At 47.5% G+C, this 15,231-nt stretch overlaps 9 non-coding genes across 9 annotated transcripts; all 9 read right to left on the reverse strand.

Annotated features, from left to right (window-relative positions):
- Positions 1 to 524: 524 nt before the first annotated feature.
- Positions 525 to 597, reverse strand: TRNAA-UGC. The gene has a single exon. It is a non-coding gene; the product is annotated as a tRNA-Ala (tRNA).
- Positions 598 to 1,529: 932 nt separating this feature from the next.
- TRNAA-UGC lies at positions 1,530 to 1,602 on the reverse strand. Its single transcript has one exon. It is a non-coding gene; the product is annotated as a tRNA-Ala (tRNA).
- Positions 1,603 to 2,533: 931 nt separating this feature from the next.
- Positions 2,534 to 2,606, reverse strand: TRNAA-UGC. The gene has a single exon. It is a non-coding gene; the product is annotated as a tRNA-Ala (tRNA).
- A 912-nt stretch (positions 2,607 to 3,518) lies between these two features.
- TRNAA-UGC lies at positions 3,519 to 3,591 on the reverse strand. Its single transcript has one exon. It is a non-coding gene; the product is annotated as a tRNA-Ala (tRNA).
- A 933-nt stretch (positions 3,592 to 4,524) lies between these two features.
- TRNAA-UGC lies at positions 4,525 to 4,597 on the reverse strand. Its single transcript has one exon. It is a non-coding gene; the product is annotated as a tRNA-Ala (tRNA).
- Positions 4,598 to 5,530: 933 nt separating this feature from the next.
- Positions 5,531 to 5,603, reverse strand: TRNAA-UGC. The gene has a single exon. It is a non-coding gene; the product is annotated as a tRNA-Ala (tRNA).
- A 933-nt stretch (positions 5,604 to 6,536) lies between these two features.
- On the reverse strand, positions 6,537 to 6,609 carry TRNAA-UGC. Its single transcript has one exon. It is a non-coding gene; the product is annotated as a tRNA-Ala (tRNA).
- Positions 6,610 to 10,560: 3,951 nt separating this feature from the next.
- Positions 10,561 to 10,633, reverse strand: TRNAA-UGC. Its single transcript has one exon. It is a non-coding gene; the product is annotated as a tRNA-Ala (tRNA).
- A 933-nt stretch (positions 10,634 to 11,566) lies between these two features.
- TRNAA-UGC lies at positions 11,567 to 11,639 on the reverse strand. Its single transcript has one exon. It is a non-coding gene; the product is annotated as a tRNA-Ala (tRNA).
- Between the last annotated feature and the right edge of the window lie 3,592 nt (positions 11,640 to 15,231).

Consider the following 15,231-nt stretch of genomic DNA (forward strand, 5'->3'; position numbering starts at 1 on the left):
ATTCTTTCTCTCCTTCCTTTTCCCTCTCCGTGACTCATAGTGCAGGCCATGCACCATTTTCTATGACCCTCCTGTGCATTGGTGCTACTTTTGCCAATGTCTTAATGTGGAGGTGGCCTCTAGAGCTGAAAACTCTATTGAAGATAGGGTCTCCAGAGGCACCAGCAGAGAGGGATTGCGTCTTTACGTCCTTTTGTACGGGAAGGAGTGTGAGGCTGATAAAAGCCGAGGCACAGATAGGTCATGGTGTCTCCAACCATTTGTGTTAGCCTTAACACAACCGCGTGGCGCATCTGCGTGCACTGATGAGTCTTTTTTCTCTAAAAGACAGACAGAGGGAGCGACAGCTTTATGCTCTTATTATTAGGGTTGTGCAGCCCCATTTGGAGAATGACCTTTAACATTCCACATGCTCCCTGAAATTGGGCCTCAGCTTGAAAAGGTAACTCACATGCCCAGTGGGTAATTAGAGCAAGCTATGTCTGTGGACTTCAGCCAGTTTGCTTGCTATGAGAAAAGCTAATTGGAGAATGTGGGTATCGATCCCACTACCTCTCACATGCAAAGCGAGCGCTCTACCACTTGAGCTAATCCCCCTGGTGCTGATGCATCTCCATTTCCTGATCCACTTTCATAGGCACCGAGATGATAGCTTCAACGACTGCACATCGTATCTGCCTACTGTGCAGCCATAACTGCTATTGGATCCTTGTAGCTCCCCCATCTTTCTCTCTCTTGGACTCAGACTCAGCTCCCTTTCCACCCTTTCCCTATGCGAGCGAGTATTTGGTTTCACTTTGGGCTATTGTCACCTCTGCTGGAGGTCTGTTGCTGGTTGCCATCACCTTCTCAGTGAAAAGTGGGACCTCCCCACTCCTTAGTGCCTTTCAGCCTATCTCCCTTTAGCTTCATATGTCGGTTCCTTGTGAGCTCTTCATTCCAAGAAAAAGGGTACCTTCTGGCATTTACTGAGACCTGAAAGGCATTTGACCCTATGCCATTCTTTATTCTTTCTCTCCTTCCTTTCCCTCTCCGTGACTCATAGTGCAGGCCATGCACCATTTTCTATGACCCTCCTGTGCATTGGTGCTACTTTTGCCAATGTCTTAATGTGGAGGTGGCCTCTAGAGCTGAAAACTCTATTGAAGATAGGGTCTCCAGAGGCACCAGCAGAGAGGGATTGCGTCTTTACGTCCTTTTGTACGGGAAGGAGTGTGAGGCTGATAAAAGCCGAGGCACAGATAGGTCATGGTGTCTCCAACCATTTGTGTTAGCCTTAACACAACCGCGTGGCGCATCTGCGTGCACTGATGAGTCTTTTTTCTCTAAAAGACAGACAGAGGGAGCGACAGCTTTATGCTCTTATTATTAGGGTTGTGCAGCCCCATTTGGAGAATGACCTTTAACATTCCACATGCTCCCTGAAATTGGGCCTCAGCTTGAAAAGGTAACTCACATGCCCAGTGGGTAATTAGAGCAAGCTATGTCTGTGGACTTCAGCCAGTTTGCTTGCTATGAGAAAAGCTACTTAGAGAATGTGGGTATCGATCCCACTACCTCTCACATGCAAAGCGAGCGCTCTACCACTTGAGCTAATCCCCCTGGTGCTGATGCATCTCCATTTCCTGATCCACTTTCATAGGCACCGAGATGATAGCTTCAACGACTGCACATCGTATCTGCCTACTGTGCAGCCATAACTGCTATTGGATCCTTGTAGCTCCCCCATCTTTCTCTCTCTTGGACTCAGACTCAGCTCCCTTTCCACCCTTTCCCTATGCGAGCGAGTATTTGGTTTCACTTTGGGCTATTGTCACCTCTGCTGGAGGTCTGTTGCTGGTTGCCATCACCTTCTCAGTGAAAAGTGGGACCTCCCCACTCCTTAGTGCCTTTCAGCCTATCTCCCTTTAGCTTCATATGTCGGTTCCTTGTGAGCTCTTCATTCCAAGAAAAAGGGTACCTTCTGGCATTTACTGAGACCTGAAAGGCATTTGACCCTATGCCATTCTTTATTCTTTCTCTCCTTCCTTTTCCCTCTCCGTGACTCATAGTGCAGGCCATGCACCATTTTCTATGACCCTCCTGTGCATTGGTGCTACTTTTGCCAATGTCTTAATGTGGAGGTGGCCTCTATAGCTGAAAACTCTATTGAAGATAGGTCTCCAGAGGCACCAGCAGAGAGGGATTGCGTCTTTACGTCCTTTTGTACGGGAAGGAGTGTGAGGCTGATAAAAGCCGAGGCACAGATAGGTCATGGTGTCTCCAACCATTTGTGTTAGCCTTAACACAACCGCGTGGCGCATCTGCATGCACTGATGAGTCTTTTTCTCTAAAAGACAGACAGAGGGAGCGACAGCTTTATGCTCTTATTATTAGGGTTGTGCAGCCCCATTTGGAGAATGACCTTTAACATTCCACATGCTCCCTGAAATTGGGCCTCAGCTTGAAAAGGTAACTCACATGCCCAGTGGGTAATTAGAGCAAGCTATGTCTGTGGACTTCAGCCAGTTTGCTTGCTATGAGAAAAGCTACTTGGAGAATGTGGGTATCGATCCCACTACCTCTCACATGCAAAGCGAGCGCTCTACCACTTGAGCTAATCCCCCTGGTGCTGATGCATCTCCATTTCCTGATCCACTTTCATAGGCACCGAGATGATAGCTTCAACGACTGCACATCGTATCTGCCTACTGTGCAGCCATAACTGCTATTGGATCCTTGTAGCTCCCCCATCTTTCTCTCTCTTGGACTCAGACTCAGCTCCCTTTCCACCCTTTCCCTATGCGAGCGAGTATTTGGTTTCACTTTGGGCTATTGTCACCTCTGCTGGAGGTGTGTTGCTGGTTGCCATCACCTTCTCAGTGAAAAGTGGGACCTCCCCACTCCTTAGTGCCTTTCAGCCTATCTCCCTTTAGCTTCATATGTCGGTTCCTTGTGAGCTCTTCATTCCAAGAAAAAGGGTACCTTCTGGCATTTGACCCTATGCCATTCTTTATTCTTTCTCTCCTTCCTTTTCCCTCTCCGTGACTCATAGTGCTGGCCATGCACCATTTTCTATGACCCTCCTGTGCATTGGTGCTACTTTTGCCAATGTCTTAATGTGGAGGTGGCCTCTAGAGCTGAAAACTCTATTGAAGATAGGGTCTCCAGAGGCACCAGCAGAGAGGGATTGCGTCTTTACGTCCTTTTGTACGGGAAGGAGTGTGAGGCTGATAAAAGCCGAGGCACAGATAGGTCATGGTGTCTCCAACCATTTGTGTTAGCCTTAACACAACCGCGTGGCGCATCTGCGTGCACTGATGAGTCTTTTTTCTCTAAAAGACAGACAGAGGGAGCGACAGCTTTATGCTCTTATTATTAGGGTTGTGCAGCCCCATTTGGAGAATGACCTTTAACATTCCACATGCTCCCTGAAATTGGGCCTCAGCTTGAAAAGGTAACTCACATGCCCAGTGGGTAATTAGAGCAAGCTATGTCTGTGGACTTCAGCCAGTTTGCTTGCTATGAGAAAAGCTAATTGGAGAATGTGGGTATCGATCCCACTACCTCTCACATGCAAAGCGAGCGCTCTACCACTTGAGCTAATCCCCCTGGTGCTGATGCATCTCCATTTCCTGATCCACTTTCATAGGCACCGAGATGATAGCTTCAACGACTGCACATCGTATCTGCCTACTGTGCAGCCATAACTGCTATTGGATCCTTGTAGCTCCCCCATCTTTCTCTCTCTTGGACTCAGACTCAGCTCCCTTTCCACCCTTTCCCTATGCGAGCGAGTATTTGGTTTCACTTTGGGCTATTGTCACCTCTGCTGGAGGTCTGTTGCTGGTTGCCATCACCTTCTCAGTGAAAAGTGGGACCTCCCCACTCCTTAGTGCCTTTCAGCCTATCTCCCTTTAGCTTCATATGTCGGTTCCTTGTGAGCTCTTCATTCCAAGAAAAAGGGTACCTTCTGGCATTTACTGAGACCTGAAAGGCATTTGACCCTATGCCATTCTTTATTCTTTCTCTCCTTCCTTTTCCCTCTCCGTGACTCATAGTGCAGGCCATGCACCATTTTCTATGACCCTCCTGTGCATTGGTGCTACTTTTGCCAATGTCTTAATGTGGAGGTGGCCTCTAGAGCAGAAAACTCTATTGAAGATAGGGTCTCCAGAGGCACCAGCAGAGAGGGATTGCGTCTTTACGTCCTTTTGTACGGGAAGGAGTGTGAGGCTGATAAAAGCCGAGGCACAGATAGGTCATGGTGTCTCCAACCATTTGTGTTAGCCTTAACACAACCGCGTGGCGCATCTGCGTGCACTGATGAGTCTTTTTTCTCTAAAAGACAGACAGAGGGAGCGACAGCTTTATGCTCTTATTATTAGGGTTGTGCAGCCCCATTTGGAGAATGACCTTTAACATTCCACATGCTCCCTGAAATTGGGCCTCAGCTTGAAAAGGTAGCTCACATGCCCAGTGGGTAATTAGAGCAAGCTATGTCTGTGGACTTCAGCCAGTTTGCTTGCTATGAGAAAAGCTACTTGGAGAATGTGGGTATCGATCCCACTACCTCTCACATGCAAAGCGAGCGCTCTACCACTTGAGCTAATCCCCCTGGTGCTGATGCATCTCCATTTCCTGATCCACTTTCATAGGCACCGAGATGATAGCTTCAACGACTGCACATCGTATCTGCCTACTGTGCAGCCATAACTGCTATTGGATCCTTGTAGCTCCCCCATCTTTCTCTCTCTTGGACTCAGACTCAGCTCCCTTTCCACCCTTTCCCTATGCGAGCGAGTATTTGGTTTCACTTTGGGCTATTGTCACCTCTGCTGGAGGTCTGTTGCTGGTTGCCATCACCTTCTCAGTGAAAAGTGGGACCTCCCCACTCCTTAGTGCCTTTCAGCCTATCTCCCTTTAGCTTCATATGTCGGTTCCATGTGAGCTCTTCATTCCAAGAAAAAAGGTACCTTCTGGCATTTACTGAGACCTGAAAGGCATTTGACCCTATGCCATTCTTTATTCTTTCTCTCCTTCCTTTTCCCTCTCCGTGACTCATAGTGCAGGCCATGCACCATTTTCTATGACCCTCCTGTGCATTGGTGCTACTTTTGCCAATGTCTTAATGTGGAGGTGGCCTCTAGAGCTGAAAACTCTATTGAAGATAGGGTCTCCAGAGGCACCAGCAGAGAGGGATTGCGTCTTTACGTCCTTTTGTACGGGAAGGAGTGTGAGGCTGATAAAAGCCGAGGCACAGATAGGTCATGGTGTCTCCAACCATTTGTGTTAGCCTTAACACAACCGCGTGGCGCATCTGCGTGCACTGATGAGTCTTTTTTCTCTAAAAGACAGACAGAGGGAGCGACAGCTTTATGCTCTTATTATTAGGGTTGTGCAGCCCCATTTGGAGAATGACCTTTAACATTCCACATGCTCCCTGAAATTGGGCCTCAGCTTCAAAAGGTAACTCACATGCCCAGTGGGTAATTAGAGCAAGCTATGTCTGTGGACTTCAGCCAGTTTGCTTGCTATGAGAAAAGCTACTTGGAGAATGTGGGTATCGATCCCACTACCTCTCACATGCAAAGCGAGCGCTCTACCACTTGAGCTAATCCCCCTGGTGCTGATGCATCTCCATTTCCTGATCCACTTTCATAGGCACCGAGATGATAGCTTCAACGACTGCACATCGTATCTGCCTACTGTGCAGCCATAACTGCTATTGGATCCTTGTAGCTCCCCCATCTTTCTCTCTCTTGGACTCAGACTCAGCTCCCTTTCCACCCTTTCCCTATGCGAGCGAGTATTTGGTTTCACTTTGGGCTATTGTCACCTCTGCTGGAGGTCTGTTGCTGGTTGCCATCACCTTCTCAGTGAAAAGTGGGACCTCCCCACTCCTTAGTGCCTTTCAGCCTATCTCCCTTTAGCTTCATATGTCGGTTCCTTGTGAGCTCTTCATTCCAAGAAAAAGGGTACCTTCTGGCATTTACTGAGACCTGAAAGGCATTTGACCCTATGCCATTCTTTATTCTTTCTCTCCTTCCTTTTCCCTCTCCGTGACTCATAGTGCAGGCCATGCACCATTTTCTATGACCCTCCTGTGCATTGGTGCTACTTTTGCCAATGTCTTAATGTGGAGGTGGCCTCTAGAGCTGAAAACTCTATTGAAGATAGGGTCTCCAGAGGCACCAGCAGAGAGGGATTGCGTCTTTACGTCCTTTTGTACGGGAAGGAGTGTGAGGCTGATAAAAGCCGAGGCACAGATAGGTCATGGTGTCTCCAACCATTTGTGTTAGCCTTAACACAACCGCGTGGCGCATCTGCGTGCACTGATGAGTCTTTTTTCTCTAAAAGACAGACAGAGGGAGCGACAGCTTTATGCTCTTATTATTAGGGTTGTGCAGCCCCATTTGGAGAATGACCTTTAACATTCCACATGCTCCCTGAAATTGGGCCTCAGCTTGAAAAGGTAACTCACATGCCCAGTGGGTAATTAGAGCAAGCTATGTCTGTGGACTTCAGCCAGTTTGCTTGCTATGAGAAAAGCTACTTGGAGAATGTGGGTATCGATCCCACTACCTCTCACATGCAAAGCGAGTGCTCTACCACTTGAGCTAATCCCCCTGGTGCTGATGCATCTCCATTTCCTGATCCTTTTTCATAGGCACCGAGATGATAGCTTCAACGACTGCACATCGTATCTGCCTACTGTGCAGCCATAACTGCTATTGGATCCTTGTAGCTCCCCCATCTTTCTCTCTCTTGGACTCAGACTCAGCTCCCTTTCCACCCTTTCCCTATGCGAGCGAGTATTTGGTTTCACTTTGGGCTATTGTCACCTCTGCTGGAGGTCTGTTGCTGGTTGCCATCACCTTCTCAGTGAAAAGTGGGACCTCCCCACTCCTTAGTGCCTTTCAGCCTATCTCCCTTTAGCTTCATATGTCGGTTCCTTGTGAGCTCTTCATTCCAAGAAAAAAGGTACCTTCTGGCATTTACTGAGACCTGAAAGGCATTTGACCCTATGCCATTCTTTATTCTTTCTCTCCTTCCTTTTCCCTCTCCGTGACTCATAGTGCAGGCCATGCACCATTTTCTATGACCCTCCTGTGCATTGGTGCTACTTTTGCCAATGTCTTAATGTGGAGGTGGCCTCTAGAGCTGAAAACTCTATTGAAGATAGGGTCTCCAGAGGCACCAGCAGAGAGGGATTGTGTCTTTACGTCCTTTTGTACGGGAAGGAGTGTGAGGCTGATAAAAGCCGAGGCACAGATAGGTCATGGTGTCTCCAACCATTTGTGTTAGCCTTAACACAACCGCGTGGCGCATCTGCGTGCACTGATGAGTCTTTTTTCTCTAAAAGACAGACAGAGGGAGCGACAGCTTTATGCTCTTATTATTAGGGTTGTGCAGCCCCATTTGGAGAATGACCTTTAACATTCCACATGCTCCCTGAAATTGGGCCTCAGCTTGAAAAGGTAACTCACATGCCCAGTGGGTAATTAGAGCAAGCTATGTCTGTGGACTTCAGCCAGTTTGCTTGCTATGAGAAAAGCTACTTGGAGAATGTGGTTATCGATCCCACTACCTCTCACATGCAAAGCGAGCGCTCTACCACTTGAGTTAATCCCCCTGGTGCTGATGCTTCTCCATTTCCTGATCCTCTTTCATAGGCACCGAGATGATAGATTCAACCACTGCACATCGTATCTGCCTACTGTGCAGCCATAACTGCTATTGGATCCTTGTAGCTCCCCTGTCTTTCTCTCTCTTGGACTCAGACTCAGCTCCCTTTCCACCCTTTCCCTATGCGAGCGAGTATTTGGTTTCACTTTGGGCTATTGTCACCTCTGCTGGAGGTCTGTTGCTGGTTGCCATCACCTTCTCAGTGAAAAGTGGGATTTCCCCACTCCTTAGTGCCTTTCAGCCTATCTCCCTTCAGCTTCATATGTCGGTTCCTTGTGAGCTCTTCATTCCAAGAAAAAGGGTACCTTCTGGCATTTACTGAGACCTGAAAGGCATTTGACCCTATGCCTTTCTTTATTCTTTCTCTCCTTCCTTTTCCCTCTCCGTGACTCATAGTGCAGGCCATGCGCCATTTCCTATGACCCTCCTGTGCATTGGTGCTACTTTTGCCAATGTCTTAATGTGGAGGTGGCCTCTAGAGCTGAAAACTCTATTGAAGATAGGGTCTCCAGAGGCACCAGCAGAGAGGGATTGCGTCTTTACGTCCTTTTCTATGGGAAGGAGTGTGAGGCTGATAAAAGCCGAGGCACAGATAGGTCATGGTGTCTCCAACCATTTGTGTTAGCCTTAACACAACCGCGTGGCGCATCTGCGTGCACTGATGAGTCTTTTTTCTCTAAAAGACAGACAGAGGGAGCGACAGCTTTATGCTCTTATTATTAGGGTTGTGCAGCCCCATTTGGAGAATGACCTTTAACATTCCACATGCTCCCTGAAATTGGGCCTCAGCTTGAAAAGGTAACTCACATGTCCAATGGGTAATTAGAGCAAGCTATGTCTGTGGACTTCAGCCAGTTTGCTTGCTATGAGAAAAGCTACTTGGAGAATGTGGTTATCGATCCCACTACCTCTCACATGCAAAGCGAGCGCTCTACCACTTGAGTTAATCCCCCTGGTGCTGATGCATCTCCATTTCCTGATCCTCTTTCATAGGCACCGAGATGATAGATTCAACCACTGCACATCGTATCTGCCTACTGTGCAGCCATAACTGCTATTGGATCCTTGTAGCTCCCCTGTCTTTCTCTCTCTTGGACTCAGACTCAGCTCCCTTTCCACCCTTTCCCTATGCGAGCGAGTATTTGGTTTCACTTTGGGCTATTGTCACCTCTGCTGGAGGTCTGTTGCTGGTTGCCATCACCTTCTCAGTGAAAAGTGGGATTTCCCCACTCCTTAGTGCCTTTCAGCCTATCTCCCTTCAGCTTCATATGTCGGTTCCTTGTGAGCTCTTCATTCCAAGAAAAAGGGTACCTTCTGGCATTTACTGAGACCTGAAAGGCATTTGACCCTATGCCTTTCTTTATTCTTTCTCTCCTTCCTTTTCCCTCTCCGTGACTCATAGTGCAGGCCATGCGCCATTTCCTATGACCCTCCTGTGCATTGGTGCTACTTTTGCCAATGTCTTAATGTGGAGGTGGCCTCTAGAGCTGAAAACTCTATTGAAGATAGGGTCTCCAGAGGCACCAGCAGAGAGGGATTGCGTCTTTACGTCCTTTTCTATGGGAAGGAGTGTGAGGCTGATAAAAGCCGAGGCACAGATAGGTCAAGGTGTCTCCAACCATTTGTGTTAGCCTTAACACAACCGCGTGGCGCATCTGCGTGCACTGATGAGAATTTTTTCTCTAAAAGACAGACAGAGGGAGTGACAGCTTTATGCTCTTATTATTAGGGTTGTGCAGCCCCATTTGGAGAATGACCTTTAACATTCCACATGCTCCCTGAAATTGGGCCTCAGCTTGAAAAGGTAACTCACATGCTCAATGGGTAATTAGAGCAAGCTATGTCTGTGGACTTCAGCCAGTTTGCTTGCTATGAGAAAAGCTACTTGGAGAATGTGGGTATCGATCCCACTACCTCTCAAATGCAAAGCAAGCACTCTTCCACTTGAGCTAATCCCCCTGGTGCTGAAGCATCTCCATTTCCTGATCCTCTTTCATAGGCACCGAGATGATAGCTTCAACCACTGCACATCGTATCTGCCTACTGTGCAGCCATAACTGCTATTGGATCCTTGTAGCTCCCCCATCTTTCTCTCTCTTGGACTCAGACTCAGCTCCCTTTCCACCCTTTCCCTATGCGAGCGAGTATTTGGTTTCACTTTGGGCTATTGTCACCTCTGCTGGAGGTCTGTTGCTGGTTGCCATCACCTTCTCAGTGAAAAGTGGGACCTCCCCACTCCTTAGTGCCTTTCAGCCTATCTCCCTTTAGCTTCATATGTCGGTTCCTTGTGAGCTCTTCATTCCAAGAAAAAGGGTACCTTCTGGCATTTACTGAGACCTGAAAGGCATTTGACCCTATGCCATTCTTTATTCTTTCTCTCCTTCCTTTTCCCTCTCCGTGACTCATAGTGCAGGCCATGCACCATTTTCTATGACCCTCCTGTGCATTGGTGCTACTTTTGCCAATGTCTTAATGTGGAGGTGGCCTCTAGAGCTGAAAACTCTATTGAAGATAGGGTCTCCAGAGGCACCAGCAGAGAGGGATTGCGTCTTTACGTCCTTTTGTACGGGAAGGAGTGTGAGGCTGATAAAAGCCGAGGCACAGATAGGTCATGGTGTCTCCAACCATTTGTGTTAGCCTTAACACAACCGCGTGGCGCATCTGCGTGCACTGATGAGTCTTTTTTCTCTAAAAGACAGACAGAGGGAGCGACAGCTTTATGCTCTTATTATTAGGGTTGTGCAGCCCCATTTGGAGAATGACCTTTAACATTCCACATGCTCCCTGAAATTGGGCCTCAGCTTGAAAAGGTAACTCACATGCCCAGTGGGTAATTAGAGCAAGCTATGTCTGTGGACTTCAGCCAGTTTGCTTGCTATGAGAAAAGCTACTTGGAGAATGTGGGTATCGATCCCACTACCTCTCACATGCAAAGCGAGCGCTCTACCACTTGAGCTAATCCCCCTGGTGCTGATGCATCTCCATTTCCTGATCCACTTTCATAGGCACCGAGATGATAGCTTCAACGACTGCACATCGTATCTGCCTACTGTGCAGCCATAACTGCTATTGGATCCTTGTAGCTCCCCCATCTTTCTCTCTCTTGGACTCAGACTCAGCTCCCTTTCCACCCTTTCCCTATGCGAGCGAGTATTTGGTTTCACTTTGGGCTATTGTCACCTCTGCTGGAGGTCTGTTGCTGGTTGCCATCACCTTCTCAGTGAAAAGTGGGACCTCCCCACTCCTTAGTGCCTTTCAGCCTATCTCCCTTTAGCTTCATATGTCGGTTCCTTGTGAGCTCTTCATTCCAAGAAAAAAGGTACCTTCTGGCATTTACTGAGACCTGAAAGGCATTTGACCCTATGCCATTCTTTATTCTTTCTCTCCTTCCTTTTCCCTCTCCGTGACTCATAGTGCAGGCCATGCACCATTTTCTATGACCCTCCTGTGCATTGGTGCTACTTTTGCCAATGTCTTAATGTGGAGGTGGCCTCTAGAGCTGAAAACTCTATTGAAGATAGGGTCTCCAGAGGCACCAGCAGAGAGGGATTGCGTCTTTACGTCCTTTTGTACGGGAAGGAGTGTGAGGCTGATAAAAGCCGAGGCACAGATAGGTCATGGTGTCTCCAACCATTTGTGTTAGCCTTAACACAACCGCGTGGCGCATCTGCGTGCACTGATGAGTCTTTTTTCTCTAAAAGACAGACAGAGGGAGCGACAGCTTTATGCTCTTATTATTAGGGTTGTGCAGCCCCATTTGGAGAATGACCTTTAACATTCCACATGCTCCCTGAAATTGGGCCTCAGCTTGAAAAGGTAACTCACATGCCCAGTGGGTAATTAGAGCAAGCTATGTCTGTGGACTTCAGCCAGTTTGCTTGCTATGAGAAAAGCTACTTGGAGAATGTGGGTATCGATCCCACTACCTCTCACATGCAAAGTGAGCGCTCTACCACTTGAGCTAATCCCCCTGGTGCTGATGCATCTCCATTTCCTGATCCACTTTCATAGGCACCGAGATGATAGCTTCAAAGACTGCACATCGTATCTGCCTACTGTGCAGCCATAACTGCTATTGGATCCTTGTAGCTCCCCTCTCTCTCTCTTTTGGACTCATACTCAGCTCCCTTTCCACCGTTTCCCTATGCGAGCGAGTATTTGGTTTCACTTTGGGCTATTGTCACCTCTGCTGGAGGTCTGTTGCTGGTTGCCATCACCTTCTCAGTGAAAAGTGGGACCTCTCCACCCCTTAGTGCCTTTCAGCCTATCTCCCTTCAGCTTCATATGTCAGTCCCTTGTGAGCTCTTCATTCCAAGAAAAAGGGTACCTTCTGGCATTTACTGAGACCTGAAAGACATTTGACCCTATGCCTTTCTTTATTCTTTCTCTCCTTCCTTTTTCCCTCTCCATGACTCATAGTGCAGGCCATGCGCCATTTCCCATGACCCTCCTGTGCATTGGTGCTACTTTTGCCAATGTCTTAATGTGGAGGTGGCCTCTAGAGCTGAAAACTCTATTGAAGATAGGGTCTCCAGAGGCACCAGCAGAGAGGGATTGCGTCTTTACGTCCTTTTGTACGGGAAGGAGTGTGAGGCTGATAAAAGCCGAGGCACAGATAGGTCATGGTGTCTCCAACCATTTGTGTTAGCCTTAACACAGCTGTATGGCGCATACATATGACATCTCACCGATTGGGATATAATCATAGATGTGACACTCAATGCAAAAGACTTGATAGCACCCCTCTCACTGCTGGACTACTGACTCCATCTTAGTGTTTTTGAGTTTTTAAATTATTTAAAACGTGCTACAGTATTAAGGATATTAGCCTAATATAAAAGTGTCTTTTAGTTTATATAGTATTTTGTATGATTTATTTTGTGTTTTCCTCTTAGATGGTAATGAAATGTATTTAAAACTCTGTAAGAGCACTCCTTGCTTGTTACCCTAATTACAATAACTGACTATAAATGAAGAGTTGTCTTAGGGTTGGACGGGAAGACTAAACTAGATCCTGGAGTGCCTGCTAGATTCTATCTGTTAATGCTGTGATACAAAGTTTTTAAAACTAAGTGGAAAAGACTATGGAGATTAATTGATAAAATTTGTTTTTTTATATTTTTATTTTGCCTAACACTAACCTACAATTCCTCCTTTAAACCCCAATCTTTAAGTTCCCAAAGCACAAACCAAAATAGTGTTCACTTACCAGAGAAATGTCCTCTTCTCTCAGAACTTCTCAGAAAGAAAGTTCAGTGGGACCTTTCCTCTTTATATAGTTTTGAATCTAAGGGGCCTTTTTTAAACAGGCTCTTTGAAGCTGACTCAGCAACCTATGCAACTTCCCCACACCTTAATTAACACTTAATTGAGGTCGCTGGATGAGCTATCTCTCCAGCAGCCAAGGAACAGAAAATAACTGCCTTTTAGAACAAGAGTTTTTGGCTGTTTAGTTTCTAGCTCTAGAAAAGGTTCAGTTTAAAACTATGGGAAAAATGCCTATTTCTAGAGAAAATTTCAGTTTAAAACTATGAGAAAAGGGTTTGTACACTATCAGGCTTATTTTCGAAAGAGAAGGGCGCCTATCTTTCGACACAAATTGCAAGGTGGGCGTTCTTCTCACAGGGTTGCCCAAATCGGCATAATCAAAAGCCTATTTTGGGCATCCTCAACTGCTTTCCGTCACGGGGATGACCAAAGTTCACTGTGGTGTGTCGTAGGCATAGTGAAGGTGGGACTGGGGTGTGCCTAATACATGGGCATCCTCAACCGATAATGGAAAAAAGAAGGACGTCCTTGATGAACACTTGGATGACTTTACCTGTTCCTTTTTTTCTTATGACCAAGCCACAAAAATGTGCCCTAAATGACCAGATGACCACCGGAGGGAATCGGGGATGACCTCCCCTTACTCCCCCAGTGGTCACTAACCCCCTCCCACCCTCAAATGAATTTTTTTCCACCCTCTATGCCAGCCTCAAATGTCATACCCAGCTCCATGACAGCAGTATGCTGGTCCATGGAGCAGTTTTAGTGGGTGCAGTGCACTTCAGGCATGTGGAACCAGGCTCACCCCCCCTAACTGTTACACTTGTGGTGGTAAATGTGTGCCCTTCAAAACCCACCAGAAACCCACTGTACCCACATGAAGGTGCTCCCCTTCACCCATAAGGGCTATGGTAGTGGTGTACAGTTGTGGGGAGCGGGTTTGAGGAGGTTTTGGGGGGCTCAGCACACAAGGTAAGGGAGCTATGCACCTGGGAGCAATTTCTGAAGTCCACTGCAGTGCCCCCTAGGGTGCCCGGTTGGTGTCCTGGCATGTCAGGGGGACTAGTGCAGAATGAATGCTGGCTCTTCCTACGACCAAAGGGCTTGGAGTTGGTCGTTTCTGAGATGGGCATCCTCAGTTTCCATTATCGCCGAAAATCAGGGACGACCATCTCTAAGGTCGACCTAAATATCGCGATTTGGGTGTCCCTGACCGTATTATCGAAACAAAAGATGGCCACCCATCTTGTTTTGATAATACGGGTTTCCCCACCCCTTCGCCAGGACGTCCTGCGAGGACATCCTCAGGAAAACTTGGGCATTCCTTTCAATTATGCCCCGTCCAAGGCAACTAGTTAATGATGCTTGCTTTTTTCTCTCTCTCTCTCTCTTTTTATTCCCTCTTAATACTAAACTAGATCCTGCAGTGCCTGCTAGATTCTATCTGTTAATGCTATGGTACAAAGTTTTTAAAACGAAGTGGAAAAGACTATCAGCCTTATTTTTGAAAGTGATGGGCGCCCAGATTTCGACCCAAATCAGGAGATGGGCGCCCATCTGGCAAAGGCGCCCAAATCAGTATAATCGTAATGCCGATTTTGGGCATCTTCAACTGCACTCCGTCGTGGGAACGAACAAAATTGACGAGGGCATGTCGGAGGCATGGTGAAGGTGGGACTGGGGCGTGTTTATTGGCCGAGCAGAGATGGGTGCCTTCCGCCGATAATTGAAAAAAACTGGCAGTTTTTAGCGTGAATTAGGTCACTTTTTTTGGACCCTTTTTTTCACGAACAAGTCCCAAAAAAGTGCCCTAAATGACCAGATGACCACCGGAGGAAATCGAGGATGACCTCCTCTGACTCCCCCAGTTGTCACTAACCCCCTCCCACCAAACCCCCCCCCCCTACTTTAACAACTTTGTTTTCCATCCTGTATGTCAACCTCAAATGCCATACCCAGCTCCATCACAGCAGTATGCAGGTCCCTGGAGCAGTTGTTAGTGGGTGCAATGGACTTCAGGCAGGTGGACCCAGGCCCATCCCCCCCTACCTATTACACTTGTGGTGGTAAATGGGAGCCCTCCAAACCACCCCCAAAACCCACTGTACCTACATGTAGGTGCCCCCCTTCAGCCATAAGGGCTATGGTAATGGTGTAGAGTTGTGGGCAGTGGGTTTTGGGGGGGGGGGAGGATTTGAGGGGCTCAGCACTAAAAGGAAGGGAGCTATGGACTTGAGAGGTATTTTACTTTTTTAAAAAAATTGTTACAAGTGCCCCCTAGGGTGCCCGGTTGGT

This window comes from Microcaecilia unicolor, chromosome 1, assembly GCF_901765095.1.
Source record: "Microcaecilia unicolor chromosome 1, aMicUni1.1, whole genome shotgun sequence".
Taxonomy (NCBI): domain Eukaryota; kingdom Metazoa; phylum Chordata; class Amphibia; order Gymnophiona; family Siphonopidae; genus Microcaecilia; species Microcaecilia unicolor.